General features: G+C 37.4%; 1 protein-coding gene across 4 annotated transcripts in view; it reads right to left on the minus strand.

Annotated features, from left to right (window-relative positions):
- Window positions 1-27273, minus strand: part of B3GALT1 (beta-1,3-galactosyltransferase 1) — a 592659-nt gene that overhangs the window by 388413 nt on the left and 176973 nt on the right. For 2 of the 4 annotated variants that reach the window (XM_082396861.1, XM_082396860.1), the window contains exon 2: window positions 8140-8243. The exons of 1 other annotated variant lie outside the window; for it this stretch is intronic. The gene's annotated coding sequence lies outside the window, so the exon portion shown is untranslated. Of the gene's footprint in view, window positions 1-8139; window positions 8244-10022; window positions 11177-11508; window position 27273 lie in introns of those variants that run through there. One more of the 4 variants, XM_082396859.1, reaches the window with a different exon arrangement.

A 27273-nucleotide genomic window follows, 5' to 3' on the forward strand; every position in this document is an offset into this window, starting at 1 on the left:
ACCAAAATCCATTAAGGGAGCTATCGAAGAGGCTATCAAATATCGACAGGCTCCACTCTTCACCCTAGGATAACCATGTGTTTCTGCTGGCCTTTTGAAACCGGAATATCATTGTGCCCTAGAAAAAGGCTCGATGCATTAGTAAAATACAAGCTTTGGTGATGACCTGAAGAAAACTCGGTTCTTCAACATGTCAACACTGGGTCTCGTTCTGAAATCAGAGCAGATGCAGGAGCAAAGAGGAAGGAGAAGTTGCACAGCCTTGGTGTGAAGCCTCCCTCACACACTGAATCTGCATCTTTCAAGCCTGTCAACACTTCTTACCAAAGACATTTCAAAACATTATTCAAGTACCTGTAATGGACAGCTGAAAATCTCAACTTGTCTAGGACACCACTAATTCTTAACAGCACAGATTGTCACTGTACCCGGTGGAGGAAACAGGACCAGTTGGGCACTTTGTAATCCTGTTCTCTCTAGAGTCATCAATGACCTTGGTAACCCAATGTCCCTTCTCCCACCCCCATCAGGGTTTTGTTCCTGCAGTCTTTAGTCCTCTTAATTTTTTTTTTTTTTTTTCCTGCATTTGGCACCAGGGAGCCTCCTTTCTTAGCCAAGCCCTCTTTATGCAGCTTTAAGGACAGACGCCACCCTGGTTTTTCTCTGACTTCACTTTCTCTGACTGACTTTAACTATAGGCATGGCCCAAGGCTGACTCCTTAATTCATGCTGCTTCTTGCCATCTCCTTGGTCCCTTAGAAATTTAATCCAATCTGGCCTGAAGCAGAACTGCAAAGGAGGAAGATTCTTTCCAGCAGCCAAATCCTCCATTTCAGCAGTTGGTGATGGGTACCATTCAGCACCCTGCCTTGAAATAGATTTTAAATTCAAAATGTGGCTGTTCTTGGAATACCCTAGGCACACTCCCACTTAGGGTCTTTGCTCTTTCTCTTCCTTCTGCCTGGGATGCTCTTTCCTCAGGGGACTGGCTCACTCTTTGACCTTCCTCAAATCTTTGCTCCTTCTCAGAGACGCCTCCCCTGACCATCCCCTGTACCATTGCAAACTGCTGCCCTTCTCCCTCTTGGCTCCCCTTACTCTGCTCAAATTTTTATTTTTCTATAACAGTTCCAACTTCCAACATGTTATACATTTTACTTACTATATTTATGAGTTATTTTCCATTATGCTTTTTTTTTAATCCTTATAGAATATATGGTCTATTTTGTTCACTGTTGTCTCAGTGGCCTAGAATGGTGACTGGCACCTAGTAGGTGATTAATCAATATTACTCTAATTGAGTTGAAAACTTCCCTATTTTATCCACTACCTTTTTTTTTTCTTTTCACTGCCAACAGCCTCATCCAGGTTTCCTCTCATGGTAATTAGCTAATTAGCATGTTAATTGCATTTCCTATTCCCCACTCTTTAATCCATCTCCTTTACTGTTGGCTGATTTTCTTCTTCAAAACTTACATTTATCTTCTCATTATCCTTCTCAGAAACCTTCACTGTAAGGCCAAGTCCAAATTCTTCTGGGACTTGAGGTCCTGTCCAATATGAGTACCAACCCCACCCAACCTCATCTATATCCACACCTCAAGTGACTCTAGTTAAGCTAGTACTGGCTTTTTTCACTTAAGAAACATTTGTTGACCTCCTAGTCCTAGATCCTATGTGGTATAAAATGAAGTTACTGTTAGTTTAGGCAACTGAGGTAGCAGAATGTAAGTTTCAACAACAGCATTTGTATTAAAGAAGAAACTGAGGCCACAGAAGAAAGACACTTGGCCGACTTAGGTATATGTGGTTCCCCATCACTGAAATGCCTCTCACCTCTGCCTTTCATGTTCCAGGAAAACAAATCACACCTATTTGTAAAGGTTTAAGTTCAACTTACTCCATGATGGATTCTCTGCCTTTTAAATGCCATAATTTACCTTTGGGGAAATGCCTTTGAACAAGCATACACAATAAATGTTTTGTCCTTCCACAAATATTTTGACGCGCCTTTCCTCAGCTTCCTTCCCCTCATCTTAAGAAACGCTGATTTATAGACTACACAGGCCTTCCCATCCCAAAGTGCTGAGGAGACTTTTCTCTCCCAGAAGCATCCCTTGCCACAAAGCCCGGATCCAACATGGCAAGAAGAGCCTGGGAAGGGACCTGGACCTCTAGGGAAGGGGTGTAGGGCTTGTACTTTGGATTGGTGAGAAAGCTGCCATCCCCAAATGCTGCCATCTTTTTACTGCCATTTCTAAGTGCTTCAAGGTCTCACCACGTCTCCTCTTAACATGAAGGTTGTTAAGATGATGATGAAGCTTGCGGTTTCTGTAGCATTACTCTACCTTGCCACTAATGCTTATGAGGTTCTTGTTCCAGAAGGCCCTCCCAAATTATCCTCCTCTGAATTTCTACTCTATTTACTCTGCTATATACATTAAATATTGCAGGATGTGACATTATTTTGCCTTGGGTTTCGGGAGGTTATTTTGTTTGTTTGGTTGGGGTTTTTTTTGGTCATATATTGACCATTGCAGAAATTCTTGAAGGCATAAATTGTCTTCCCCATGACAGTGGTTGCCAACTTTTGCTAATCAATAAGGCCATCAGTAGAACCTTTTAAAAAATCAGATTCCAGGGCCCAGACTCAGATCTGCAAAAAATGAATCACTTGTCTAGATTCTAAGGAATCCATATGTTCACAAAGCTCCCCAAATAATTCTGATAATCAGCCAGATATGAGTATCACTGCTTTAGCTAGTTTCCCTGTGGCTCGATAGTAGCATAACCTCAAACCACCTTATGACTTGAAAACTATTTACTCTTAACTATTAAAAATTCATGACCAAAGCTTCTGATTCTGGATAGTATTGTTTCACCTTATCTAGGTTTTAGATTCTAGCACTGATTTTGTGAGCACCATATAATATCTATAAAAATTTTAGAATTCAAAACACCTGAAATTTCACCATATATACATACATATTTTATGTGGAAACAGCCGTATCAAGCATATAGTTGTGGATTCTAATTATTTTTTAACATAACATTACGTTAAATGCTTCCTAAATGTCATCATTCTTTAAAGCAGTGAAAATAATATTCTATTGGGATGAGGGTAATTAACTTAATAATTACCCCAGTTTTGGACTTCTTGGATATTTATCATTCCCCTATAATTTTAAATATCATAACTGATACCTTTGAAATAAACAATTCATTGAATATTGATGTAACTGTATTATATTTTATCTATTTAGAAATACTTATTCTATTTTAAAAATATGCATATCATTCTTTTTTAAAATGTGCTAATACTGGACACAATTTTTGTGCTGGTATCTCCATTCAGTTTGTTGTCTTGTTTTCAGACTCTTAGGACAACCCTTCATCGATGACACCACTGAAAGGGGCCATGAAGTCACTCAATCTCATTTGTACATTCTTGTGGTTCCTAGATTTCAACCTGATTTCCCTATTTCTCAGGGGGTACTTTCTAACATCAACCACACTACAAGGAGGAAAACTGTAAATAGTACATATCAGTGTTTTTAAAAACAGGGCTTATAGGTCGCTTTTTTTTTCTTTTTTTTTTTTTTTATTATTATAGGTCCCTTATAATAGAGTAACCTGGGTTAACTGTTAAAAGTGAGGAATCCTGGACCCTTCAAATTACTCAGACATTTAGGTATGGAGTCTAAGAGAATGAAATTTAAACAAGAACTCCAGGTAATTTTTATGAATACTAATGTTTGAAAAACCAGTCTTCCACATACCACGATATCGATATCAGTAACTTTGCAATCTAGATTTGAGGTATACCCAATGCCGACATGCCACTTATTCTACTTCTCTAAAAAATTTGCATATATATTTAATCTGTGATCACTAATACAACATAATTCTGTTTCTCTTCACCCCCGGCCCCTCCTGCACAAGACTGCATCTTTTTTAGAAAGTAGAGAACATGTCAGTTTTACCTTCACATTTCTGTCACTGTTGAGATTCTGTTTTGCACGTAAAAATTGCTCATGTAGGGCTTCCCTGGTGGCGCAGTGGTTGAGAATCTGCCTGCCAATGCAGGGGACACGGGTTCGAGCCCTGGTATGGGAAGATCCCACATGCTGCGGAGCAACTAGGCCCGTGAGCCACAACTACTGAGCCTGCGCGTCTGGAGCTTGTGCTCCGCAACAAGAGAGGCCACGACAGTGAGAGGCCCGCGCACCGCGATGAAGAGTGGCCCCCACTTGCTGCAACTAGGGAAAGCCCACACACAGAAACGAAGACCCAACACAGCCAAAAATAAATAAATAAATAAATTAATTAATTAATTTAAAAAAATTGCTCATGTATATTAGTTGTTTAATTTTTTAACCAGATCTATGCCCCATTAAATAGGTTAGTTTTGAACATTACACAAAATTATTTACATGATTTAAAGTGATTTCCCTAATTTTTCCTTAAATTATAATCCTCGTTTGGTATCTTTAGGACTTTCTTAATAGATTTCTACAGTATTTGATGTAGGTCTATCTATATAATAACACAATACGGGGTCACTGAAATGCTACCGTGTGTCAGGTGACAAAGACTCTCTCCTTGACCAGATCTGAGTGAGCATCCTCTGAGTCCTCTTCTCAACTAGGCTCTGACCTTGAATTCTCTCCTTAGCCTGCTTAGTTCAGTTTTAGCAAGAATTCTGCTGAGTCAGTTTAGTGACTCTTCCCTTGGTATCTGATTATCTTTGCTATTAGGTCAAATTCCTCATCCCCACCGTCCATATCTTATCTCCTTGTCCTGCCTTCAGCAAGCATCCTGTTGAGTCAGTCTAGCAAGAATTCCTCTCACCTTGGTAATTTTCCATCCATCCACTGATCCCCACTTTGCTCCTTGGCTATAAATTTCCACTTGTCCCTGTCTTCTGCTGCAAAATGTCATTGCTGTAGCCCCTCTTGAATAACGTCTTCCTTGCCGTCTTTAACAAGTGTCATGCAAGAAATTTTGTCTTTAACACAGGCATTGTGCCATGTTTCAAAGAAAGAAATATGAAAGGAGTCGTACTTACACTGGAGAAAATAACATTCTAGTATGTAAGTCTATCTCATCAGAAATATCTACAAAGTAGTACAATCAAATCTAAAGCAGAAACATGCACCAAGCATACAGAAAATATTACTATAACTTGCAAGGACTATGAAGAATCTCTTCCAGTGGCTATAGCTGCATTGCTGAATTTAACAGGATACAAAAATTGAGTGCCTAATTTGATGTGGCCTATATAAACACTGTTATTCATGTCAGAAAACTAGCTATATATAACTTCAACCATGGCTTGTTTTAATATCAGGATTCATAGAAAACTCATATTTCATTTTTAGAAACAAACAAAAATATCTTTGATATAAACTGCATATTTTCATTTTGATGGTGTATTTTTAGAAAAGTCTTTGCCTACTATCACCTCTTTTTATAATGGAGAATAGAAGGTATACACAGACACACGTACATACACACTTAGGTGTACCTACATGCTCATCTCATAAAAATGCACGACCACAGTGAATATCGCCAGGGGAAAGTTCAGATTCTTAATCAATGTCATTACTAAGTAAGTGCTGAAGAAAGTTCTAAGTGTCTAGAGTCGTCTCAGTCGTCGTCACAATCTCTTTATAAATTAATTGTATTAAAAACCTATGACAATGAGAAAACACTACACATCTATTAGGATGGCTAAAATTCAAAACACTGACAACACAAATACTGGTAAGGACATGGAGCAACAGGAACCGTCACTCATAGTGAGTGCAAAATGGTACAGCCACTTTGGAAGACAGTTTGGAGGTTTCTTATAAAACTAAACATACTTGAACCATATGATCCAGTCATCACACTCCTTGGTATATATCCAAATGAACTGTGAACTTATGTCCACACAAAAGTTTGCAGAGAAATATTTATAGCAGTTTTTTTTCATAACTGTCAAACTTGGAAGTAACCAAGATGTCCTTTAATAAGCTTATGGAAAAACAAACTGTGGTTCATCCATACAATGAATATTACTCAACATTATAAAGAAATGAACTGTCCAGCTACAAAAAGACATGGAGGAACCGTAAAAGCATACTGCTAAGTGAAAGAAGCCAATCGGAAAAGGCTATCTGCTGTATGACATTCCTGAAAAGGCAAAGCTATGGAGGCAGTAAAAAGATCAAAGGTCGCTAGGGTTTCAGTGAGGGGAGGGAAGGGCAAATAGGGGGAGCACACGGAATTTTTAGGGCGGTGAAGATATTCTGTATGATACAGGAACAATGAAAATATGTCATTACACATTTTTCAAACCCACAGAATGCAAAATACAAAGAGTGAAACTTTATGTAGTACATGTTAGTAAATAAAAATGTATCAATATTGGTTCATCAATTGTAGGAAATGTACCATACTAATAAAAAAGATGTTAATAATAGGGGAAATCATGTGTCCTTTTCAGGAAGAGTATGTAGGAACTCAATGCAGTTTTTTTTTTCCTTTTAATTTTTATTTATTCCTTTATTTATTTATGGCTGCGTTGGGTCTTTGTTGCTACGCGCGGGCTTTCTCTAGTTGGCATCAAGCAGGGGCTGCTCTTCACTGTGGTGGCTTCTCTTGTTGCGGAGCACAGGCTCTAGGTGCGCGGGCTTCAGTAGTTGTGGCTCGCAGGCTCTAGAGCGCAGGCTCAGTAGTTGTGGCGCACAGGCTTAGTTACCCCGCGGCATGTGGGATCTTCCTGAACCAGGGCTCGAACCCGTGTCCCCTGCATAGGCAGGCGGATTCTTAACCACTGCACCACCAGGGAAGTCCCTCCCTGCAGTTTTTAACTAATTTTTCTGTAAACCTAAAATTGCTCTGAAAAAAGTCTGTTTCCGAACATTTTTTTTAAAAAGTAAAATCTAAGACACAGAGGTTATAAAACCAAAGCAAACCAAAACAAGACAAAAATCCTGGTTCAATAAGACAGCTTCTAGAATTGCGACCAAAGGGTATTTATGCCAGTCTTTCATGGTGACACCACTGGGCATGCCCGCTGTTTTCTCTTAACCTTGAGGTGGTAATTGTTGGGGGTACATGTCATGGTATTAGAATAAGGCACAGAAGAAACACCGGTGTATCCAAGTCCCATCAGCTTGCAGCCTACGATTCTGCAGGATTCAGTCTGGGTTTGAGTCAGGCCACAAATCTGCTGAACGCTTAATCATTTTTTTGAATGACTACTGAGATAACTAAATCTTACCCAGACTAGACCAAATACTGAAGTGAGGCCTAAACTATACAATTACCTCACCCTACAGGGAGCCCTCCTAACCCTGCAGGTAGATTCTGTCTTAGGTAAACTCGCCCAAAGCCCTAGGACCACAAGGAGTCCTGCCAGAATTGACACGCCTTCGTGGGTCCTCTAGGAGAGGACTGCTTTATCACTGTACAGATCGAGAGGGGGAGGAAAATACTTTTAAGTTCAAGTTTCTTGATGTAAAATTACTGGTCAGTCTTCAGGGAAAATTAACTTCATGTGAAAATTTAGAACTAAAAGTATCATTTTCTTTCCTTAAAGAAAAGCTTCTCTAAACCCAGACTCCAATCCTAGGCATGCATAAAAAGCAGGGGATACTTCAGGGTTTTCAAAAAGGAAAGCATCTGTTGCTCCCCAGCAGAGCTCTTCCAAACAGTGGTTTACTGATGTACTAAGATTTGATCCCTTCAGCTGCTCTGGAGCTGAGTACCAGTTGTCTCTGGGAATGAGCGGCCTCTGCAGTGCATCATAGGGATATTACCATTTTCTACATGCACACGACAAGAAAAAGACTGAGAAGCACCTCGAGAGAGAATCTTTGCTAACAATATTTTAATCCCAGATGGCTAGATTGGTGTTTTGCAATTCCCACCGTTTGAACATATTGTCCTACTTCAAAAATGTAAAGATAGTACCTGCTAAGGAATTATTTCTGCACCTACTCCACATGAAAGGTGTAAACATGAGTGACTACAAAGCTATAAACAAAATTCCGAGCATCCTTAATACTTCTGATAACGTGGCCTAATTTTACACCACAGTTTCATTAATTTCCAAAGACGAGAAGACAGAAAGTAGGAATCAACTATTACCTTACAATGAAAACTTCTGCACTCGCCTCAGGGTAAAGTGTCAGTGTCCTCACACCATCCCTCCTCCCCGGAACGGAGCAGTTCTTGAAGCATCTCTACCGGGTCTAAGGGGAAAGAAAAATATATAAATAATCTGCTTGGTGGGCTTCAGCTAACACTCATACTGTGTTTCAAGTTGTTCAGATTCTTTTTGCCATTTCATGAAATTTCCACATATCTTGCATCAAACTATCTTGTACAAAATAACACCCTTTATTACAGAAGACTTAATTTGAAGGAGGAATTTTCTTCCTTTAAATCATTTATAATCTCCTCATCCATCTTTGAAAGAACGGCTTCTTTATCTGTTATTAACTGTATTCCAACAATTACTTACTTACTTTCCCTAGATCACAATTCTATGTTTCTGCAGGAGAAGTTGAAAATTGTTAGACTTACACAAGTCCTGTCTGTGGCTTTGCTAAGGCTGTTTTATTGCTTTACTCTGCTGTGAAATAAACTAATACATTTTGCTCCCTAATCTCCTATGTCTAATTTTTTTTTTCTGACCTAAAAATCCTTACCAGAGCCCTAAGTACCCCATCAAGTTTATAACAATACTGGTCTGAGCCAGTGAAAAAGTATGCTCCACCAGCATGTTCTATAAGATAGCCTTCCATCACCACAAAGTTTCAGGCATTCTTTTTTGGACCCAGCAAAGAAAATAAGCTGGCTTTGGCAGTCAATCATGGACTGCTCTAATTCGATGAATCCATTTTCTACAGGCTTTACTTGGCAAGCCTCTTCTCACTGCCTGCAAACTGACTAGTTCTTTGTAAACCTCCTTTACAATTCTACCCAAACACCACCCTCTACACCCCCAGAGTTGTATGTTATTGAAAATATATTTTAAAGAAGACTTTCAGAGGAAGTATCTAATTTTGGAGCTCTTTCTTTTTTCTTTCTTTTTTTTACTTTTTAAAAAAGTTTCTAATTGAAATATAGTTGCTTTACAATGTTGTGTTAATTTCTGCTGTACAGCAAAATGATTCATTTATACATATATATACATTCTTTTTCATATTCCTTTTCCTCTACAACCTGTCACGCACGTGGTGGTTACCCACAGAACTGTCTTGAGGATAAGTGAAACCAATGGTGTGCTGCTGTGTAAAGCTCAGAGTTGTCAGGAAAAGGGGCTGTGATCCCAGCTCTGAAATGTTAGGATTAATTAGGGTATTTATTATAATGTAATAAATTCCATATTATTTATTAATGCATATTATATATTATTATACATTATCTTATTTAGATAATAGATTATTAACATTAGAGTTATTTAGATGATTACTGATGGGTTTCATTTGTCAATTGGAGGCTCACAGTACAATGATACAAGTTGAGTGGTACTTCTGAACTCTACTTGTAAGAATCTTATTCTCTGTATCTTTGGAATTCTTAAGAGCAATGGTTGCAGACTGGGGAAGGTGGGGCAATAAAGCCTCCAAGGAGAGGCCCACAGTAGTTTTTTAAATACCATGGTCTTTTCTTATTAATCTTATTATAGACACAAAAAAAGTACATACTTTATGGTTACATTTAAATGAAGTTATAGAAAGGACAAAAAAGAGGCTGTAGTAATAATCAGAACAGTGGTTGTGGGAGATTAACTGGAAAGTAGCAGGAGGGAACTTTCTAGAATAATGGAAAAATTCTATATTTGGTTGAGACAGTGGTTGTATGAGGAGACAGACTTGAAAAAAACTCTATGGAGCCATGCCCATAAAATGTACATTTTACTGTAAGTAAATTATACCTCCATTTAAAAAAAAAATGGGACTCAAAGAGATCTCTTAATTTTGGAGTGATTTTGAATCAGGGAGACTTTAAGAAGGAGCCATTACCTCCTTCCTGGTCAGCAAAAACAATTCTTCATGATTTCATTCAAGCATCCACTTGACAAAGATTTATTAAGCACAAATACATCCAGAGCTAACAGAGTGGCATTGAGCTGGAGAAAATAGTGGTTAGCAAAATAGACACAGCTCCTATTATGGAGTTTAGAGTCTGTCAAGGGAAAATAGACAATTAAAATGCACAAAAATCAAGAGTTATGGCTGTAGCATTGAGGACAAGGCCCATGTTTTAACTAAGGACTTGCATCAAAACAGAATGAACTATTTTATGCTAAACCCCAAGCTAATCTGAGCTGAAAATATTGGTGTTCGCTGAGTCATTAAAAGCTGTTAGAGTGATCAGACCAAAGCAAACCAAATAATGTTTTTCTATTAAACCAAGCCTATATGTTCTCTAAAGCTGCTGAATCAAAACATCAAATTACTTTTCATATCAAATTTCATTTTGACATTGAAGTCTCTCTTTTTTTTTTTTTACAAACAAAATTTAGGTCTTCTACACCCTAGGGCAGCTTATATATACAGCTGTCCATGAGGAGGAAAACATGGTGTTAAATGACCCTCTTTCCCATGAGCAAATCCCAGCTGGGGAGACAGGTGCATCTACTTCTGGTGACTCTATTGCCAATGAGGGATTTGCAAGCTCTCCCAACAACAAGCATTATGCATACTCATGATAAATCCAAGCTTGTGACAGGTGCGGTATTTAATATACAAACAAAGTATAACCATGAATAGATCAGCATTCCAATATAAAATGCTTTCAGGTAAATACATTTCCCTAAATACCACCCCCAATGCTTTTAAACAAAAGTCCCTCTGTGGGCAGTCCAATTTTTAAAGCATATGAAAATTTTCCTTGGCTTTCTAACCTGTTTCTTATTTGTCCAAAATTCTTTCCAAAATGGGAGGAAAGATGAAAAAGACGAAAGGATATAACTAAAAAGTGAAAAGAGAAAAAACCATGAACCACATAATTAAATTATTGAATTTCCAAGCTTCTAAGGAGGCTATACTACTTATTTTGTGAAACCGTCTAGAAGAAAACCAACATGATTTTTAAAAAGATTGCTTTATGAGAAAACATGCTAGAAAGTGAGTACTTCAAAAATTTTCTTTGGAATAAGAAGCTTACTTTGGGGCTTCCCTGGTGGTGCAGTGGTTGAGAATCTGCCTGCCAATGCAGGGGACACGGGTTCGAGCCCTGGTCTGGGAAGATCCCACATGCCACGGAGCAACTGGGCCCGTGAGCCACAGCTACTGAGCCTGCGCGTCTGGAGCCTGTGCTCCGCAACAAGAGAGGCCGCGATGGTGAGAGGCCCGCGCACCGCGATGAAGAGTGGTCCCCACTTGCCGCAACTAGAGAAAGCCCTCGCACAGAAACGAAGACCCAACACAGCCAAAAATAAACAAATAAATAAATAAAAGAACGTGAATTCCTTTAAAAAAAAAAAAAAAGAAGCTTACTTTAAACCAAGGCCATAATGGATAATGAATGCTTTGTATTTAATCAACTAAACACCCAAACATTACCTCTTACCGGTCTCTACTGTCCTCCCCAGTCTCTGACCACACAACTTGGGGTTTGGGTTACATTCTACTGGTAGGACAGAAAATGACCACTAAAATCCTAAAGTAATTGGGACATGGATAACTATCTCAATCATGACAGCCATTCCATAAATCTTTAGAAAATACTGCCAGATTGCAATTGAAACTGTGGAATGACACTTTACTTTCTTACTCTGGTCAGTGATAAATTCAAAAGAAATGCTCTGTTGCTGAATAGGAATTATGGTTCCTGTTTCTGTAGGTTTAACCTATTTAATATTTAAGAACTATATATATTTTGACCAAGTAATAAATTTTTTTTAAATCCCATATTTTATCTTTATTCTTCAACCAAATAGTTGATAACACAATGAAGCTTTTTCCTAGCATTTTAGTGTGATTTTTCCTTCCACTTTTCCAATTTTCACTCTCCAATCTCACTTTAGTTTTGGTTTCTATTCTTTCTTTTTGCCAATGTGAATATCAGTTCTCTGTGTTCCCAGTTTCTTAGTCATTCTTTGATATTCACTGTTATTCTAAGAACTACTTTAAGGTAAAATGTGGTATTGAGCATGTGAGGTTTGAAGGAAACTTAGAAATACTGGCATTTAAGACTTTCTCAATCTCCATCCATTGCATACATAATTGTGGTGCAAAATTCTAGATGATTTCTAATGGTTTTTGCATTGTCACAGCTTCCTTCCCCCCTAACTCTCAAAGATGTCACATAATGACATTCAGTCTGCAAGCTTGTATCCAGTTAAGACAAGCCTTTCCTGTGTCCCTAGAGCAAATTTTAAGCAGCTCCAAATTTAACAAATCTATTAAACCCTAAAATCTATCTAACAGTAGTGAAACATTTTGAGAGAGGAAATAAAATCTTTGGAACTAGTGAATTAGGACTGAATTTTTCCAGAGGTTCAATTTTAGGAATTAGCTTTACTGTGTATGTGTATTTAAGATAATTTCAAAAGTATATAATTAGCTCCTGGTATGTGCCTGTCACTGTGCAAGGCACCAAGGACACATGAATAAAACATGGCCCTTTTGCTAATGTAGTTCATAGCTTAGCCAAGGAAGGTAAGGGGACATAAGCACATAAAAAGATAATTTAGTGTTATTTGCAAGCACTATGACAAATGCATACATGGGCCTATGAAAAAAAAATTGTAGGTTGGACACTCAGTTTCCCAGATGAGGTGGGAAGGACTATGACGTGTTCCGTAAATATTGATTGAACATCTAACTTTGGGACAACACCATGTGTCATCTAAACCAGTCCTTAAGATACTGTTTTGATTACTAGTTGCAGATTTAATTACATACTTTACACACTTGGGTTTGTCTTGTTTTTCATTTAATTTTCTTTTTTTTAATATTTGTGGCTAGTTCAGGCTGAATTTTCTCACAAAATGCACATACCAATAGGCTTATGATGATATTTAATGAAATAATATATATAAAACAGTGCAGTATCTGATATGCAGCAATTGTGAAGGAAGGAAGGAAGGCAAGAAGGAAGAATGGAAGGGAGGGAAGAAATGCTTAAACATTCCTATTGAGGATTTGGCTTATAACTCCCTACCCTTGGGCACATTTTCCATGTGTAAAAGGTCTGAGATTAGTTATCACAGTTCTTTGTCCCTTAGAAGACATCCAACTCATCCAAACAGGTTGCTTGGGTATTTATATCTGAAGGGAGAGCTGTGTATTCCTCTAAGACTAATGCTCACATGGGGCATCTATCTGCAGCTGGAGGTGAGTTTCAAGGGAGACAGCTGAGCTGAGGAGATCTTCAAGGTTTCCACAGAGGTCCATGGATAGGTTCTATGAGGTCTATATATTCCTCTTAAATATACTGGATGGACAAATCTTGTGAAAGACTAAAATGGATCAAAAGAAGACTGAGTATCTTTTGCTCAACATCACTAATTATTAGAGAAATGCAAATCAAAACTACAATGAGGTATCACCTCACACCAGTTAGAATGGACATCATCAGAAAATCTACAAACAACAAATGCTGGAGAGGATGTGGAGAAAAGGGAACCCTCTTGCACTGTTGGTGGGAATGTAAATTGATACAGCCACTATGGAGAACAGTACGGAGGTTCCTTAAAAAACTAAAAATAGATTTACCGTATGATCCAGCAATCCCACTACTGGGCATATACCCAGAGAAAACCATGATTCAAAAAGACACATGCACCCCAATGTTCATTGCAGCACTATTTACAATAGCCAGGACATGGAAGCAACCTAAATGCCCATCGACAGACGAATGGATAAAGAAGATGTGGTACATATATACAATGGAATATTACTCAGCCATAAAAAGGAACGAAATTGGGTCATTTGTTGAGACGTGGATGGATCTAGAGACTGTCATACAGAGTGAAGTAAGTCAGAAAGAGAAAAACAAATATCATATATTAACGCATGTATGTGGAACCTAGAAAAATGGTACAGATGAGCCGGTTTGCAGGGCAGAAGTTGAGACACAGATGTAGAGAATAGACATATGGACACCAAGGGGGGAAAACTGCGGTTGGGTGGGGATGGTGGTGTGCTGAATTGGGCGATTGGGATTGACGTGTATACACTGATTTGTATAAAATTGATGACTAATAAGAACCTGCAGTATAAAAAAACAAACAAAACAAAACAAAACAAAAAAACACTGATGTTTAAACACATCCTTATAAAAAGTGGCAAAGGTACTGTAAAAAAACAAAAAAATAAGAAGACTGAGTATCTTTAATGCAAAGGCTACATTATCTGGCACATTCTTCTTGGTTATCCGATTCTTTGGAGGGCAATTTGAGCTATTTTACAAAGCTGTAAATTATAGATAACTGATAGAAGTTACAATGGTTTATCCAAAGATATGCAAGTTCCTTCTGTTGGAGGGAAAACTGATTTCTCTCCTCACTCCAACCCTATGTAAAACTGCCAGTTTTGCATCTATTTGTAGATTTGTTTCGACACTCCTGACTCAACTGTGTACCTGTGGTATTTTGAATTCTCCATTGAGACAGCTGACAACATCTTTTTAGTTTCCCCATTAATAATGGAGTTAAATAAAATTTTTGATAGTTTTTTAATATTTGTATAACAATCTTGAGCTTGCCCTTTTAAACACTACCTTTTAATAATATATTTATGATGTATGCATTTTGATTTCCTATAGTAATTAAAAAATAATCTAAGTGATTTCTGGGTCTTCTGGACCACTATCTTATAACCATGTATTCTCACATGAACCCAGTGTTCATGTTTGTAAATACAATCATTTTGGCACCAAGAAGTATTAATAGGAACAGAGATAGAAAAAGACAAATGATGACACTGTACAAAGAGAGTTCCACAAACAAAACAGGAGAATTGTCACTATACTGCACACTGTATTGTATACAAGAATCTGTGTACAGCAAGTCAGTGCCTTTTTTACATGGTGAACAGATATTTCATTTCCACAAAACACCTCCTATTACATTAAAATCAATATTGTGAAATTGAATTTCTCAGATTTGGAGATTTGTTTGTATTCACTTGTAACTATGTTTTGTATAAGCATAAGGCATTTATGCCTGGTTTTATGTTTGCATATTTTTAAGTAACACTGTAATAAAAATGATTTAATACTGGGGTTCTAAAAGAAGATTTTTATCCTTGTTTTTGTTTTTGCCTTAGAAAAGACTCTACATATTATATAAGTTTAAGAAACACTGGCCTAAAGGATTGTGGAAAATGTATATTTCAAATTTTGCATTTGTGGAAATTTAGTATCTAATAGATAAAGCTCTGGTATCCTGAAAGAGTTAATTTCAATCTCATGATCATCTTTAATTCATCCTGACTTCCCATATGTACCATAAGAATAATGAAGGTTCAAAATAAATGTCATTTTTTTTTTTAAAACCTAGTCCTAATGGAGCTTTGAAAGCTCCCCTGTGTAGGTGTAAAATATCATTCATCTCTTCAGATTTTGATATATTATTAATTTGAGTTTAGTAATATTAGAATCAGACTATGAGATTATTTTATTAGCAGAGGACTGTAAGGGGTGATGGATTTATGCTGTATCCATTTTAAACCCAAGAAGAAAGGAAATATACCAAATCTGTGTTGTTTAAACTGATGGAGTCATTTTCTACTCTTCTAAAAACCAGTTGCATCTTGGGAAATGGTAGATAGTAGGTGGGAAGTATGTTTTAATTATTTAAAAAACACATTTCTTTCTGTATATTATTCATATACATGAGCCTTTTATAGAACTCAGCCTTAAAATTGTGTATCTTGAGTTAACTCTTCTGGTGATCTAACAGAGTGCTCTCTCTAGGGGTGGAGAAGGAAATGCCAAATACACAGTTAACTCCTCCACCAGACAGAAAAGTGAAGATTCTAGGCGTGGCTTTGGACTTCTTGGAGAGGTGGGGTTTGGGAGTTCTACTACTTGGGGTATAAGCTGGAGGACTTTTGATACTTACTTGGTGACCAAGAAGTTCTCAGCATTTAGTAGATTAGGGACACGTCTATTGTTCACTTATTTATCCCTAGTTCCCAGCATATAGTAGATATTCAATAAATGAATCAATGATGTTTAGAGCTAACAGGGTTCAACCAAGACAGCATGTTCATGTTAAAAGATTTTTAAAAATAGACTCAATGATAGCATGTGCAGCTCTATTATAGCAAAAACTTTTTTTTTTTATTCTTCCTTCCTACTCACAGCCTCCAATTAGTAGTCGCTGTGTTTACAGCTAAGCTGGTGCACTTTATTTGTGCAAATGGCTTTAAAAATAGTCCAATCACTTTATTAACTCTGCCTTCCACACACTATAGCAAAAACTTTTTAACGTTAATTGTGTTTTAATTGGAGAACATTACTTAAGTTAGAATAAATACAAAGACATATAACCAGCACATTTATTATTTTGTTTTTGTTTTAGCTTATGGAGATAGGTAAACATAGATAAATATACACTACACCTATCATTCTATTCTAAACTAAGTGCTGATTTTTTTCTATTTCTTTTAGTTAAACTTTTCTACTATATTTAAGTAGCAAAGAGAACTTTCTCGAGAAAAACAAATATCGTATATTAACGCATATATGTGGAACCTAGAAAAATGGTACAGATGAACCGGTTTGCAGGGCAGAAATAGAGACACAGATGTAGAGAACAAACATATGGACACCAACGGGGGAAAGTGGCGGGGGGTGAGGTGGTGGTGTGATGAATTGGGCGATTGGGATGGACATGTATACACTAATATGTATAAAACAGATAACTAATAAGAACATGCTGTATAAAAAACTAAATAAAATTTAAATGATTAAAAAAAAAGTACTTTCTCGATGCCTCAGGGTATGGTTGATTCAGAGAGAACAAAGAATCACAATTTTGGCCTTTGAGCAACTAATTTGACCTTTGTAAGTCAACAATGCAGACAATAGTCTTTAAAACCATAGCTTTGAATTGCAAGTACCAGCAGCCTGAAGAGGAAAAAAAATTCCAAAAGCTTGGATTTAAGTGTCAAGAGCCAAATCTTGGAGAACTTGGAGCAAGGGTTTAGGTCATAGAGAGGGTAGAAAAAAACTAAGAGATGCCATAGGACCAGTTTTCCTACAAAACAGAGAGGTGATAAAAATAAAGCTCCTTTCTGGACTAGAAAAGGAGAACAAAAAGAGTACAAAGAGTATGGGTGGCTCTATTCCCTGAACCTACTTTGGGGTTGAAACTGGAGAGTGGGGTGACAGAAACTCTCCCAAATATTTAGTAACTCTTGTACTGTGACAGAAACTCTCCCAAATATTTAGTAACTCTTGTACTGGTGACTTACACCACATCTACTCTGGACCTTGAGAAGAAAATAACCTTGCTGGTTACCCTTCATCAAACTAGTCAGCTACAATAGGTAGAAAAGTCAGCCAGGTAGATCTAGGTAGACAGAGACCCAGAGATGGACCCCTATCCTACCCAAGTTGTCTTCAGCTGTCATTACATATGGAGGAAATAGCAGAAATTCTCAAGACCATGACTGCAGAACTAAAAAGTTAACAGCGGAGAATCAGAGAGCCTAAAGGGTCTGACGCCAGGGGATTCCACAGCTGAACAAAATTTGCAGAAGGGGCAGCTCCAGTTAGAGGTCAGATGGAGGTTGCTGCTAAATCCCAGAGGACCACAAAATCAGTAAAAGCCAAACAGGGGCCTAGGTCTGCAGCGGTAGAACTTTATGGTCTTACAGGGCAACTTCTATGTTGTCAATGCCTACAGGACAGGCATCGAATACAACCAAGACTGCAGATGACAGAGATGCAACCATAGATGAGACAATCTTGATCCTAGGAAAATATCTCCAAGGTGTGCCTACAGTACTATAAACAATATCTAAGGCTGTGCTTTTAAAGAGCTTGTTACATCTGTCCACTGTAAAGGAATTCTTTACAATGGCATGAATACTACTATCTCAGAACTCTGAGCTATTTTATTGCAAGGTGGATTTTCCTATTTTGAAGTTCTATTTTGTATACATTCTATTTAATGTTCTGGGCCAACTTGCACAATACCCAAAATGTGACAGAATATCAATTCTGTTTGAAACAGTAAAGAGACCTTCCAAATGCCATTCACAGTTGTTAGTATTTACTATCCTGTCTTTCAAAGTTTGTTTTTGTTGTTTACTTTTCCATCAGCTTACTGAAAAGGCATGGGTGGACAAACAGATGTACTTGAAACTGATGGTTCAATGGAATGTGTATGAGGAGAAATGATATCTTTAAATGTTGAATAGTTTTCATAAACATCCATTCTTGAAAACTACTATTAGACACCAAGGTACACTGACAAATGGGTCTAATAGTTTCTCAGCAGTGGTCATCACAGAAGAATTGGTAATGCACTCTATTATTTTGTTAGACATGCACTTCTAGTGCCATTAGAGTGCCCATAAAATGGTCTGATAACTTACAATCAGGATACAACTAAAGTAATACATTACAGACCTCGTAAAAATGTTTCTTTGAAACTCACTTTCGTATTATTATAGCATCTCACCGCATCATCCTGTCTCTTTTGTCTAATCATCTTTCATTCTTCTTATGATCTTTAAACTGCTCTTGCAGCTACTTTTTGTTTGAAAACTCTGGTTCTATCACTGTATATGGTCAATTGATACTTGGGCTGGAGCAACAAATGTGCAGCTGGGCCAACGATTTGGGCGCAGTGGGGATAGACTGAGAGTGGGTCACATAATGTCAAGGATGTCATTTTATCCTGCACCTCTAGCTCTACCTGCTCACACGACTTTTTAAGCACCTTTAATTTATGTCCTTCTTCCTCTTTTTCCAAAAGGCTAAACTATCAACCTCCTTCCCATGTACAGAGTTTAAATCAGCCCAACACTCAAAAGCGCATACGCTCATAAGTGGGCAAAACCTTAAACATAAAAAGCCTTTGCCGATGTCTTAGCTTTTGCTCCTCCTATTGAGTTATGCATTAGGATTCTTTGATGACTCTTAAAGCTTGAATGATGAATGAAAACATGGATGTGACCAAACAGTTTGAAAGTAATTGGCCAATCTGCTCCTTTTATCTTCTGCAGACAGAATTATTTACGAAACTACAAAACTTACTTAAGAAAGGCTTTCTGAAAAGTCAGAAGAAAGTCTTTTCTCTTGTTTTCTTCACATTTGGTCATCCCCTTATTCTCTCTTTCTCTCTCTCTTTTTTTTTCTTCTTCTTTGCCCCCTCTTCCTTAATTTCTTTCTTTTTAATGATTCCATTTTATCAATTAAAATTTAATATGAACTCTAGGTGATGAAATCAAATGCTCAACTTCGCTCAAAAATTTAAGGAAGCCATTATTTCAGTGAGAGGTGTAGAGGATAAAATTTCAAAATTTTATTTTGAATGGGGTACCTATATTTTTAAATGAGGGAGTACCCTTTTGCATAGAATGTTTTATTAATATATTAAGACCCTAAACAGTCAAAAGAATTTCAAAACTGTCAACAGTATTCCCCCTTAAAGGAAAAATCTGAAAGCTGTCAAGGTTTAATAGGACAAGAAGGATCATGTTTTGTATCTTTCAACATCAGTTGCTTTAAAGCTTCAGGCCCCAGAACTGAAATGCAACTTGAGGCCACAACCTAGTGGGCAAGATATGATATTTTCTGAACTCCTGACCATAAAATTAATAAATACTTAAAACTATGCCCACTGACATTAGAAAAATGCTCAACACATTTAGTTATCCTGACTCTGGCTTTGCCTACTGAAGATAAATACTCAGATCTGCTAACCTGAATTCTAAGCACTGTCCACAAGAGAAGCAAGCCAATGCATGAACGTCATACTGTTCTTTCTGATCCATTTACTATCACGTGTTGTTATGGCCTCCCCCACAACCCCGAACTCATATGTTGAAGTCCTAACTCCCAGTACCTCAGAATGGGACCTTATTGGAAATAGGGCTGTTGTCCACGTGACTAATGAAGATGAGGTCATACTGGAGTAGTGTGGTCCCCTAATCCAGTATGACTGCTGTCCTTGTAAAGTGGGGAAATTTGGACACAGACACACACAAGAAGAATGCCAGGTGAAGATGAAGGCAGAGTCAGGGTGGTGAAGCAGAAACCAAGGAACAACAGAGATGGCCAGCAAAACCCCAGAAGCTAGGAGACAGGCATGGAACAGATGCTTCCTCACAGCCTTCAGAAGAAACCAACCCTGCCAACACCTTGATCTCATACTTCTAGCCCCTCATTTACTGTGAGACAATAAACTTCTGTTGTTTGTGCCACTCAATGTGCAGTACTTTCTTATGGCAGCCCTAGCAAACCAATCCAGTTGTTTAGTAAGAAGATATATAAAATCTGATGTGATATTTACAATGCATAGCATGTATATTTATTTGTTATTATGAGAAGATAAAATTTTCAATCATCCAGTAATTGTATCTGAATTGGCAATTCAAAATTTTTAGAATCACTTTAGAATCACATTTATGTACTCCCTTTGCAGAGCAAACCACATGATGAATAATTTACATTTTAACATCTGGGTCAAAATCACATCAAATTTTAGAAGTCTACCAAATACTGATCATAAGAATCTGCAATGTAGCTTCAAGAGCTGATTAAAGTACTGTTGACAGCTCTTTCAACTTGTGCCATATCACTTGTATCTGAGATAACTGCAGGAGTAGACCCAGGTTTTATGGGGCCTGAATCTTATACAACTTTGGGATCCCTATTTAAGAAAAGAAGATAGGAATACAAGTCAAAAATTAGATTTGTATGTAATGGGCTTATGTAAGTGATAGGCCTTGAAGCTTAGCCTTGGTTAACTTCACTTTATATCCATCTCTGGAGATAAGACAGTGACAACACAGCCAAGAGACAGTACAACCAGTTTCACAGGGATGAAGTGATGCTTATATCGACACAATTTTGCTAGACTATAACTGTGAAATAAATAGAAGTGAAACACAAGGGAAAAGAAAGACGATGATGCCAAAAGATACCGCAAGTGTTTTAGACAGATAAAGCCAGTCGAATCTCGTGTCAGCATTTCTCAACAAGCAACTGTACCAAACAGACAGTAAGTAAGACTGTCAATGAGAAGGCAAATTAGGTGGCCAGTTTGGCAACCTAATGCAAACACTAAGTCAAAGCAGCTACTGAAGTATGAACCAGTTGACTGATTAGAAATTTTTCATATTCCAGTGGTGTATCCCATAGACGAAGCCTCGTATACTAACATCCCCATTCTGTCACATTCCCTTTCCCTTTGTACAATATTAAGTACCAAGCGTTTTAAGAGCCACTCAAGAACCTTTGCTATTTCATGTGTTTATGTCTCTGTCTGTTCCAGTTTCTCTGATCCGATGTCATCCCTCTTTGTTTTCCCAGTAAATATCTACTTACCTTTCTGTGTCCCATACAGTTTAGTCCCAAACTTTACAATAATGGGTTGAGTATCTATTACTTTGCATTACTCTACATTATGCCAGGATAGTTACATTGTTGAACCCATAAATGTGATACATGGTCTAAGAAGAGCGACACTTGTTAAAGCCTCCATTTTTCTCCCCTGTTCATTTTCCTCATATACAACAGCAACCCCTACTCATCTTCCATCTAAATTATCCCTAAACTCCTCGCCAGGTCCTGGTTCTCTCCTGTCTTCCCCTTCGTCCTTCATTTGATTTGCATAATCAAAGAACTGATCAGTCAAAGAGAGAACCTTTCTAGGAAGGCAGTGGAGGGAAAGAAACTAAGAAAACTACCTTTAGCTCCAGGTGGAAGGGAAAGGCTGAGAATACTCTATGTTGACAATACGTGCTTCTTCTCTTTCTGAAGCTCAAACACTCTTGGATACTCCAGGAAAACCTCCCTATTGGCCCACCGCTACCACCTCTCATCATTCATTGATGACTCCACCTTCTTTTCTTTTTTTTTTTTTACTACCACTATACCTTTAACATGTTTATGTTATTGTACTTATGATGATATATATTGAAATTGTTGGGTTTTGTTTTTTTTTTTCTTAAGTCTGTTTCTGCCAGAGTCCAAACTTCTTGAAATCAGGGATATTATATTCTCGGTGCCAAACACAGTGATGGGCACATAATACATTCTCAGGTAATGTTCATAGGAAAATGAGCTGTCTTTACTGGTTATTTCCAATGTGTTTATTCCTTTGGTTCATGTTTCTTTAGAATCTACATGATAACTGAAAACGTAGTATGCTAACTTTCAGAGTGACTGGCATATACTAGGTGCTCAATAAATATTTACTAAAAGAATGAATTTGTAAGATTTGAGCTTATGAATAATTAACTTCTGCAAATACACTTTAAAGCCCTAAGTAAAACCCCTTACAGACTTCTGAATACAGAATGTGCCTGATATAGATTCCTTAATTAATTATATAATTAAGAAGTCAAATTCAGGCTAAATTTGCTTTTGGTAATTTTAATGTTCCACATAGAAAATGACTTAACATTCCTTCACTTTTTTCACAAATACATAGGAAGGACATTTCGATCACACGTATATGGCCATCTGTCATAAAGAATTCCAAAAATACTGAAATTTCGACAACACTACAGGTCGTTGCCATTTTTCACCATTTCACTTAACATTTGACAGCTCTGCTCTTTTGATGCTGCCAAATAAAAACTATACTTCATCTGCAAAAATGAAGAGTGAGGAAGAGCACAGCAAGCAGAGGGAAGAACAAGGCAAAGTCTTTGAAACAGGAGGAACTTGGAAAGTTCAAATAAGAGAAAGGCTACCTGAGTGCTTCCTAGACAACAGTGAGGGTTTGGTGGACAGGGGTAAATTTGTGTAGTATCCTTTAGACTATGATCAGAGGTTTAAATTTTATTCTAACGTTTCATGGGAAGTCACTGAATGTTCAGCACGGTGTGAATCACCAAGCTGGATCCACTGGACCCAAGGGGTAGAGCCTACAGTGAGATTGGATTTTATGGGGAACACTGAATCAGACTCATAGTTGGGAGGGTGATGAGATGATTTGGAAAGGTCCAGTACCCTTGGGGGTTACAATCTTTCGCAAAGAGATTCCTGTTTGATACCTGCCTGGAGGATGAACGTTTGAGCAAAGGAGAATAGCAGATGCAAAGGCTTATGGTTTGGAGTTCTGAGTGAAAGACAGGTGGGAAAAGATAGGCATAGATATATGCATATGCATGGCTTCTATATTTGACCAGGGGGGAAAAAAGAGATAAATAGATGAGGAGATAGACTAACAAATGTCCGTAAGTAGAAAAAGATGAGAATACGCCAAACTGTTAACAACGTTTACCCCACGGCATGGCAGAAATTCTTTCATTTATAAACTTTTCCTTTATAAACGTCTTTTCCTTTACAAACAAACAAACAAACAAACAAACAAAGAGAGATTCCTGTTTATTCTTGTTAACATCTCTCACCTCTACTTTTATTCCACACCCTGCCAAACACACACATTGAGACAGTAGGACTGAAACTGAAAAATGTGTATGGATGAATTCTGACTTGAAGTCCCATGACGGCATCTTATCAGCAGCAACACATAAAGATTGCCTAATTTGTATATTCTGTAAACCTACAGCCAGGTGTGCAGGAATTGCCTAGTCAAATATGCACTAATTACATTTGAAACACTGCAAACATACTGAAACATACTGAAACACACACTAAAACACTGAACAAACTGAAATTAGTTAGTTTGTACACAGCCAGTCACAGCAAGGAAGCGAACAGCAAAACCACTAGGAGAACCAATTACAGAAAAGGAGTTCCTTATTACAGAGTATAAGAACTCTGAGCTTTCATGGTCTGCTAGCACTTTCTCCTAATACAGTGGTTCATACTAATCCTCTGTTCTTCTAACATTTAGCTGAAGGCTCTGGGCCTCTCGCTGAGAGCCCTTGAACTGGATAGAATCCACAGGCTTGGCCTAAATAGCCACCATGAAAGAAAGGCCATCCACAGCTTTATGGTGACTAATGGACCATGTTAGGCACCCACCAAGAGTTTAAAGTATGCACTATGAACTTGTACTTCTGCTTCAAAATGAGTATGTGTGGTGTATATATTAAGAGGAATGTAAATTTTAGATATATTGAATGATACTACACTAGGTAATTGTTTGTAATGCAGAATAATCCTATAAGGAATTTGGAAAGGCTACCTCTGGTCAGTTTCCATGTGCCACCTTAAAGCTGGTTCACTGTAGGTGTTAGACATCCCATAGTTTTGATAGTAATCTACCCAAACTCTGTATCAGCTGGATTTCCCCAAAGCTCATTAGTTTCTGACAGAGGCTGCCAAAATCTCAGTTTCTACATCTGCTCTTTTAAATCTTCAACTCCAAAACCCAGCTTTCATTTTCAATGGGAGTAATTTAGAAGATGGGGTTTGGTATATCGATTTCTTTTTTTTCCTTCTTGGCTAACTTTGAAGGGATAAAACGATTCCATTTATGAAAGGATAATGTGTACATAGGAACATGTCTTCCCACTAAATCTTAGTTCTATTTATGTGGTATAAATGTACCAAATGTCGATTTTTATTTTCAAAATGCACATATATTTAATATGTGCTAATTAATTACCAGGTCCTGTTCAGAAATAACAATTCCCACAGGCTTCCTCAGGAAAGGAACCTAAACAAGAAAGGGTCTCTTCATTTTGTTTATCCAGCATTCTGCTTATCTATTTTCAGCAGAATCTTCTTCACTTTTCCCCACTGGACAGGATCAAGGAGCTGAAACTACATTATAATGAAGCTCTTCAGTCGGCCTGCTCTTTCCTACCTGTATAAAGGATAACAAAATATCAAGCTGCTAAAAGCTACAAAGCCTATTTTCTAGGTAGAATAAATGAATCCTTGGGACAGAGGCTCTGCATGCTTCCTTACAATAGCTATATGAAATTGATCAAGCTACATGGAAAAGTACATATTTTATTTTTAATTTTAGATTTCCTCAATGCTTTTCATTGTTCTTTAAATAGAAATTAGCTCCAAGAAACTGGTCTACTATCTCTCGCAAAGTAAAACGAAAAGACTGGTGAATACAATCTTAAGTAACACTGTAAAATCTTCGACATGGGTTGAATGGATCACGATAGTGTACAGTCAGTAGAGTAGGAGTGGAACTTATCATAAAGAAAAGTTCCAATCCCTCTCCAGCTCCTTCTGTTACCAGCTGCAATTTAGATAACATTTTTTAAAAACAAAGCAGAACAACTAATAGCTATTATAGTTTTAAAAATAACCTCACATCACTCTAGGAAGTATTACTTAAAATCCAAATCTTTACAACATTCCAATGAATTGCATTGGATTACAAATTTAGCTATGTATCTATATATATTGGATTACAAATCTATCTATACATCTGTATCTATATATAACTACAGTTAAGATGCTGAGACTAAAATCTATCTCTTAATAAAAGAAAAAGAAGACAGAACATATTCAGACTGGTATTTCTATTTATTTCTGATTGCTATAAATGTGAAAAATGAGTTAACCAATTTTTAGTATTTTCTGGATTGATCTGACAGCAGAAAATGATTAATGGGTCCATTCTCAGGGATGATTATACCAGTGAACTTAGTGGACCTTCTTGGTATTATGAAATTAATGGCATCAAATAAACTCCCTTTGGGATAGAGCAGGAATCAAGTAGAGAGACATTGGGTTTGAAGTTGGTGAGATGTACTGCCGAGCCCTTGGTCCTGGAACTCATAAATATACATCAGGATTATAGTTCAGAGGAAAGCTACTGTGATAGGAGTTTATTTTTGAAAGTGGACAAAATGAGTGTTCAAAAAAAAATAATTCTATTCTTGAGAATCAACACTGTGGAAAGACAGTCTTTTGTAGCAAATCCTACAGAAATAATTTTACACAATTTGCTATTAATAAGGAAACAGAGAATACTTGATAATTTGCAAAGGTACTGGAGATATAAAAGGCTAGTACCTTTTAAATGCTAGCAATAGTTTTTTCTGACCTGCTTTGATTTTTTTTTTTTTTTAGGAAGAGGTACATAAGGTGAGATCTGGAAGAGTCCCAACCACAGGAGCTTCTGTCCTCATAGAGTTGGGTGTGCCACCCTCCCAGCACGTGGATGTGTTTGCCAATTCTGAAGTTCACCAGATCTATCTGTTTCTGGGTTTTTTTTAAATTTAATTTTATTTATTTTTTTATACAGCAGGTTCTTATTCGTCATCAATTTTATACACATCAGTGTATACATGTCAATCCCAATCTCCCAATTCATCACCACCCCCCCCCAGTGCTTTCCCCACTTGGTGTCCATACATTTGTTCTCTACATCTGTGTCTCAATTTCTGCCCTGTAAACTGGTTCATCTGCAGCATTTTTCTAGGTTCCACATATATGCATTAACATACGATATTTGTTTTTCTCTTTCTAACTTACTTCACTCTGTATGACAGTCTCTAGATTCATCCACGTCTCTAGAAAGGACCCAGTTTCGTTCCTTTTTATGGCTGAGTAATATTCCATTGTATATATGTACCACTTCTTCTTTATCCATTCGTCTGTCGATGGGCATTTAGGTTGCTTCCATGACCTGGCTATTGTAAATAGTGCTGCAATGAACATTGGGGTGCATGTGTCTTTTTGAATTACGGTTTTCTCTGGGTATACGCCCAGTAGTGGGATTGCTGGGTCATATGGTAATTCTATTTTTAGTTTTTTAAGGAACCTCCATATTGTTCTCCATAGTGGCTGTGTCAATTTACATTCCCACCAACAGTGCAACAGGGTTCCCTTTTCTCCACACCCTCTCCAGCATTTGTTGTTTGTAGATTTTCTGATGATGCCCATTCTAACTGATGTGAGGTGATTCCTCACTGTAGTTTTGATTTGCATTTCTCTAATAATTAGTGATGTTAAACAGCTTTTCATGTGCTTCTTGGCCATCTGTATGTCTTCTTTGGAGAAATGTCTATTTAGGTCTTCTGCCCATTTTTGGACTGGGTTGTTTGTTTTTTTAATATTGAGCTGCATGAGCTGTTTATATATTTAGGAGATTAATCCTTTGTTGATTCAATTGCAAATATTTTTTCCCATTCTGAGGGCTGCCTTTTCATCTTCTTTGTAGTTTCCTTTACTTTGCAAAAGATTTTAAGT

This window comes from Balaenoptera borealis (assembly GCF_965194805.1).
Source record: "Balaenoptera borealis genome assembly, chromosome: 6".
NCBI lineage: Eukaryota > Metazoa > Chordata > Mammalia > Artiodactyla > Balaenopteridae > Balaenoptera > Balaenoptera borealis.